At 48.2% G+C, this 7,160-nt stretch overlaps 1 pseudogene; it reads left to right on the top strand.

Moving 5' to 3' along the window:
- The first annotated feature begins 2,871 nt into the window (after window positions 1–2,871).
- On the top strand, window positions 2,872–6,167 carry LOC118575399 (annotated as a pseudogene).
- Window positions 6,168–7,160: the final 993 nt, after the last annotated feature.

Here is a 7,160-nt window from a genome sequence, read left to right as displayed (position 1 = left end):
TGTGGTTTGCACCTATAACCCAGTGCTGGGAGGCAGAGACAGCTGGGTCTTTGGTGCACTCTGGTCAGCTAGTCTTGCTGACTTCATGAGCTACAGGTTCCAGTGACAGACCTTGTCTCAAAAAAAAAAAAAAAGAGGGGGTGGAGCTAATGGAGCTAGGGAGATGGCTCTGGTTAAGAGCACTTGCTGCTCTTGCATAGGTCCTGAGTTTGATTTCCAGCACCCATGTAAGATGCTTGCAACTGCCTGTAACTCCAGCTTCAGAAGATTCCAACATACCTCTTCTGGTCTCCATGCGGTAGCCACACAGAATTGCACACACACACACACACACACACACACACACACACACACACACAAGTAAAATCTTTTTTGAAAATAAGGTATGGGCTGGAAAGATCCCTGGCTGCTCCTGCAGAGGGCTACAGTACAGTTCCCAGCACACACATGGTGGCTCACAACCATCTGTAACTCCAGTTCCAGGGGAGCCAATGCCCTCTTCTGACCTACATGGGCACTGAATGCACATAGTTCACAGACATCCATGCAGACAAATTCTCATATGCATTTTTTTGTTTGTTTTTTCGAGACAGGGTTTCTCTGTGTAGCTTTGCACCCTTCCTGGAACTCACTTTGTCAGACCAGGCTGGCCTCGAATTCACAGAAATCCGCCTGCCTCTGCCTCCCAAGTGCTAGGATTAAAGGTGTGCACCACCACCGCCCAGCCATAAATCTTTTTTTAATGTGAAAAAAATTACAAGGTGGAGAGCAATTGAGGGAGGCACCCATTGTCAACTGTGACCACACACAGGCACACATATGTGCACACACACATACATGCATATGTGCACACATCACGCACACAAAGCTAATCAGCCATCTATATCTGTGGGCTCAGTATTTAAACCAATTCAACCAACAAATCAAAAATATTCTCCAACCCCAATTAACCTTGTCTGTTAGAACGATCCCACTTAATAAGCCCCCAAACTGTGAGATAAGATATTTCCATTTGCAGAGGGGAAAAAACAGTGTGTGAGCCTATGTTTGAAACAATGTCAATCAACAGCCATAGCCAAACCCATTCTACTGGATTACAGTCTACGTCCTCACAGCAACTTCACTGAGACAGGTAGCTACGCGTACTGGTACATGCTGGTACATTCCAGCACTTGGGATATTGAGGCAGGAAGATTGTGAGTTTAAGTCCAGACTGGACTACATGGCATGACTCCATCTTATATAAAATACTTGCAAAACAAATCACTCATAGACTGAACATGTGGACATCTGTCCTTACTACAAGAAAACTATTTATACCATATTTTGTTGCATTTAAAGTGGGCTAGAGCATATGTGTAAGTTATATATGCAAATATGCCATTTCCCTGGAAGTGATTTCACTATGCTTCGATTCCGGTATCCATGGCAGGGGGGAAGTAACCTGGTACTAGTCGCCTGTGGATATGGAAAAACAGCTGTATATAGCTGTTGCTTATGAAAGATGGCTGACTTTGCTGAGTTAGAAAGCCAGGACCTCAAGCATGGGCAAGTCAGTGTCAGGACAAGGACAGACCAATGCTAAGCCCACTTCTGCTGACCAACCTCATCACCAGGATCAAGCTTCCTTTTCTTTCTTTGTTTCTTTTTAAGTTTTGTTTGTTTTGTTTTCGAGACAGTTTCTCTGTGTATCCCCGGCTGTCCTGAAACTCATTCCATAGACCAGGCTGGCCTTGATTTCACAGATCCACCTGCCTCTGCCTCCCACCTCCAGAGTGCTGGGATTAAAGGCATGCACCACCATCACTTTTTTGTTGTTGTTGTTGTTGTTGTAAGTTAACTTACATTGTATGAGTACAGGCATTTTGCTTGCATTTATATCTGTGCACTATGTTTGTGCCTGGTGCTCAAAGAGGCCAGAAGAGGCCAGCCGTCAGAACTGGAGTTAGACCATTATGAGCCATTGTGTGGATACAAAGAATGCAGTCCCAGTGCTCTGGAAGAGAAGCAAGTGCTCTTAGCCAATGGCATTACTCTAACCCTCCTTTAGGTCCCTCTTAGGAGGGTCCTAGTGGTAGAGCTCAGTGGATACTGCTTTAGCCAGTTGAGACCAAGAAAATGATAGAACAATAAGAAGTTGGCTCAGGGGACTGGAAAGATGGTTCAGTGTGTAGAGTACCAGCCTAGAATTCCCCAGTGAGGGGCTGGGGTGTAGCTCAGTGGGAGAGCACCTGCCTAGAATCCCCCAGTGAGGGGCTGGGGTGTGGCTCAGTGGTAGAGCCCCTGCCTAGAATCCCCCAGTGAGGGGCTGGGGTGTGGCTCAGTGGTAGAACACCTGCCTAGGATCCCCCAGGGAGGGGCTGGGGTGTGACTCAGTGGTAGGGCACCTGCCTAGAATCCCCCAGTGAGGGGCTGGAGTGTGGCTCAGTGGTAGAGCACCTGCCTAGAATCCCCCAGTGAGGGGCTGGGGTGTGACTCTGGTAGGGCACCTGCCTAGAATCCCCCAGTGAGGGGCTGGAGTGTGGCTCAGTGGTAGAGCCCCTGCCTAGAATCCCCCAGTGAGGGGCTGGGGTGTGGCTCAGTGGTAGAGCAATAGCCTAGCATGCTCAAAGTTTTGAGTTCCATTCCCTGCACTGGAAAACTAAAATGGGGAGAGGAGGACTCAAAGGCACATGTGTACCCATCACCTGCCCTGGAACCCACAGGGAGTTTACATTGTGGCTGGGGAATTACCAGTCAGCCTCACTTTCCATTCTCCTAGCATGAATCTTCCTCCCACCTGGCCACCATTCACTACCGCACACATCTGATGCACACTCTAACAGACCACAAGCCAAATAGACCTCATTTTCTGACGCTCTTCACAGGACCCAGGAGACCATGAGTACCTCCAGGCTCTATACCCTGGTGCTGGTGCTGCAGCCTCAGCGAGTTCTCCTGGGCATGAAGAAGAGGGGCTTTGGTGCTGGCCGCTGGAATGGCTTCGGGGGCAAAGTGCAGGAAGGAGAGACCATTGAGGATGGGGCTAAGAGGTGAGGAAAAGGGAGGTCCGACCACAGAGCCAGCCTGGCAGGGGATGAAGACCCGGGGAGAAGGAAACACCCGGAGACCCACAATGCTATGTAGACCAGACAGGCTTTGAACTCATGGAGATCCACCTGCCATTACCTCCAGAGTGCTGGGATTAAAGGCATGTACCACCATGTTCAACTTTTAAATTTTTTCAGAGGATCTTTCTGCACATGCCAGTTGGCCTTTATTATGTAAGCCTAGGTTTGGCCTCAAACCCCAAACCTTCCTGCTTCAGCCTCCTCAGTGCTGGATTATAGGTGTGGCAATGCCATGCCTGAATCCTAATTTGGAATAGCAACGCCTCTGCATATCCCCCTAGAACATGCAGCCCACAGGTCCTGAGGCTACACTCCCACGGCCCTGGCCCTTATAAAGCACAGATGCCATGCTCACGAGCTAATATATCTCCCTTACCTATCTCTGTTGCAGGGAGCTGGAGAAGAGAGTGGTCTAACTGTGGATGCCCTGCACAAAGTGGGCCACATCTCATTTGAGTTTGTGGGTTCCCCTGAGCTGATGGACGTGCATATCTTTTCTACTGAACATGTACTGGGACACCCACAGAGAGTGATGGTGAGCCTTGGGCCCCACTCCCTTCTTCCCACCATTGGGCAGGGAGGTACACCCAGCCTCGGAGAAAGGAATCAGCCCTTGCCAAGTGTGGGCCCCAAGTCTGCCCATGTTCTTGATCTTTGCTTGTCCTCAACAACCAAGGATAGATAGGCAAAGCAGCCTTGTAGCCCAGATATGAGACCCACTCTCCTTTTCATTCATTCATTCATTCATTCATTCATTGTCTGTGTATAGCCCTGGCTGCCCTGGAACTGGTGCTGTAGACCAGGCTAGCTTAAAACTCAGGCGTGTGCCACCGCTACCTTGCAAGCCCGTTTTTTTATTCCACAAAATATGAAAATCAGCCACACATATTAGTACATGCCTTTTTATTTCAACACTTGAGAAGAAGAGACAGGGGTATCTCTGAATTCAATAGCCAGCATGATCCACATTCCACCTTGTGAGACCCTGTCTCAGAAGGAGGGAGGAGAAGAAGGAAAAATAATAATAAAGTAGCTGGTGTGGCTCAGTTGGCAGCATGCCTGACCTGTAAGCATAAGGACCTGAGTTCCATGTCCAGCAGTGACATGAACCTGGTGTGGAGTTGCATGTCTGTAATCCCAAACACAAGAGATGAGCTCTTAGTAACAAACAAGAGAGTAACTAGGTGTGGTGATGCAGGTATATAACACAGCGTCTGGGAGGCCGAGGCAGAAAGAATGAATCTGAGGACATACAGGGCTACAGAATGGATCCTACGCCAGCCTGACCTACATGAGGCTGTCAAACCAGAGATGGTCATGAGGATGAGATATAAATTAGACCAGGCTCCTCTCTTAATAAGCCAGGTATGTGGTATACATTCATAATCGCAGCACCAAGAAAGTTGAGACAGACCTGCCATGAATTCAAGACCAGCCTGGGCTTCCATACTGAATTCCAAGCCAGCCAGAGCTCCAAGAAAGTCCCTGTATTTTTTGGTTTTTTGTTGTTTGTTGTTTTGTTTTGTTTTTGTTTTTTTGAGACAGGGTTTCTCAGTGTAGTTTTGGTGCCTGTCCTGGATCTCACTATGTAGACCATGGCTGGCCTCGAACTCACAGAGATCCTCCTGGCTCTGTCTCCCAAGTGCTGGGATTAAAGGCGTGAACCACCACCACCCAGCAAAACAAAACAAAGCAGGCATGGTGGTAGCACACCCCTGTAAACCAATCAAGAAGCTAAGGCAGAAGGATTGCTACTTATTCCAGACCAGCCTAGGCTACAATTATGGAAAACGCTGTTTCCAAAATATCTCCAGAGGATGGAGAGATGGCTTCAGAAGTTAAAGGCACTTGCTACTCTCCCAGAGGGCCTACAACGCTTTTCCCAGTACCCCTAACTCCAGTTCCAGGGATCTCATACCCTTTCTGGCCTCTGTAGGTACTTCCATGCACATGGTATATAGAGGCAAAACACCCATAGACCAGGAAAATAATTCTTACCAAATGTTTAAAGCAGAGAGAGGTTGGAAAGCTAGTTCAGCAGTTAAGATCACATATTGCTCTTCCAGAGAACCCAAGTTTGGTTCCCAGCATCCACACCAGGTAGCTCACAACTAACACTAGCTTTAGGGGGACCCAAAGCCTCTGGCCTCTGTGGGTATTTGCACTCATATGCTTACACCCACACCCAGATATACATGCATATACACAGTCAAAAATAATATAAAACAAGTAATAGCCACAACAATCCAAACAGCTGGAGAGGGATCTCAACAGTTAAGAGCACTTACTAGAATTCCAGAGGACTCAAGTTCTGTCTCCAGCACCCTCACTGGGCAGTTGATGACTAGTTGTAACTCCAGGTCCTCTCTGGCCTCCTCTGACACCCACACATGTGGCATTCATTCACACAGACATACTCAGATACACAGCAGTTCCCTGCATTCAAGGCCAGCCAGGGCTACAACCGTGTCTCAAACAAATCAAAAATCTCCAAACAGGTGTTCACACAGATTCAGGGGTTAATCCCTCTCGGGTCAGCTGGAATCCATGTTCAACATCAATGTTATCCTTCCTCCCCATCCCTCTACCCCGCAACAGAAATGCGCCCTCAGTGGTTCCAACTGGACCAGATCCCCTTTGCTGACATGTGGCCTGATGACAGCTACTGGTTCCCACTCCTGCTTCAGAAGAAGAAGTTCTGTGGTACTTCAAGTTCCAGATCACGACACCATCCTCAACTACTCGCTGCGTGAGGTGGATGAATTCTAACCCAGGGTCTGGCCAGTTCTGGCCACACTCAGGTGGCTGCACAGCCACAAGCTGTCAGTCCAAGGGCACCATAAAGAGAGACTGGTATTTTCTGTTTGCAAGGTGTTGAGGTTGGGATGTGAAATGTCACTGATAGACTAATGTTTGAATACTTCATCTCCACCTACTGGTCGTGTTTTGGAAGGTTGTGGCACCTTTAGGAGGCAGAGCACCAATGGGGAAACTGAGTCACTGGGGGTCAGAGAGATGTGGGATGGGCCTTAAAGTTTGATAGGTAGGTATAGAATATTATTTAAGATGTGTTACATTTGTTTTTGCTATGGAACATTTGTTTTAATGATGCAAAGATGTGTTGCATTCTTTTATGTACATTTGTTTTAACTCCTGTGAAGCTGTGTTACTTTGGCCTGTCTAAAACAACCTGATTGGTCTAATAAAGAGCTGAACAGCCAATAGCAAGGCAAGAGAAAGGATAAGTGGGGCTGGCAGGCAGAGAAAGAAAAGCTGGCTAGAAATAAGCAAGGCTAAGGCTGGGGCATTTATAGTAAGTCTCCATGTATATTTATTTGGGAGCTGGGTGGCAGGCCCCCAAAAGAGTCAGAGTAAAAACAACCAACAACCGGTAGACCCCACTTCCGTCTGCTCCTTGCTTCCTGATGTGACCAAGCCACCTCATACTCTTGCCACTGTGCCTTACCCTGCCATGATGGACTATATCCCCTCGATTGACCCATGAGTCAAAATAAACTTGCTTGCTTCCCTAAGCTGCTATGTGATGGAGCAGAAAAGTGAGTGGTATGGGGTAGGAAGGAGAGATCCTGCCAGGCACCAAGACAGCCGATTCTCTGTCTTGTCACACTACCTCAGGACAGGATGGATGGGACACCAAAGATGCGGTGAGGACTTCTGTTGTTGTTTTGTTGTTGTTGTTTCGAGACAGGGTTTCTCTGTGTAGCTTTGGAGCCTGTCCTGGAACTCACTTTGTAGCCCAGGCAGGCCGCCTGCCTCTGCCTCCCAAGTGCTGGATAAGGCGTGCGCCACCATCGCCCAGCAACTTTTTTTTTTAATGCAGGATCAATAATCTGAATGCAAAAGTAGAAGCTCTGCAATGCTTGTGTGGGCAGGATGCCAGGCAAGAGCAGGCATCGGGAAGAAAACTGGAGAGCAGGGTGCCATCAAGAAACTAGATGTGGGTCTCAGGAGGCAGAGGAATGGTGTCTCTGCAAAACAGGACCTGGACTTCCAGCCAGTGGCTGAAACAGACAGAAAGGCTGTGTCCAG

This window comes from Onychomys torridus, unplaced genomic scaffold, assembly GCF_903995425.1.
Source record: "Onychomys torridus unplaced genomic scaffold, mOncTor1.1, whole genome shotgun sequence".
In the NCBI taxonomy this organism is placed as follows: Eukaryota; Metazoa; Chordata; class Mammalia; order Rodentia; family Cricetidae; genus Onychomys; species Onychomys torridus.
Note: the sequence above shows the minus strand (reverse complement) of the source record. Positions and strands in the feature narration are given on the sequence as shown.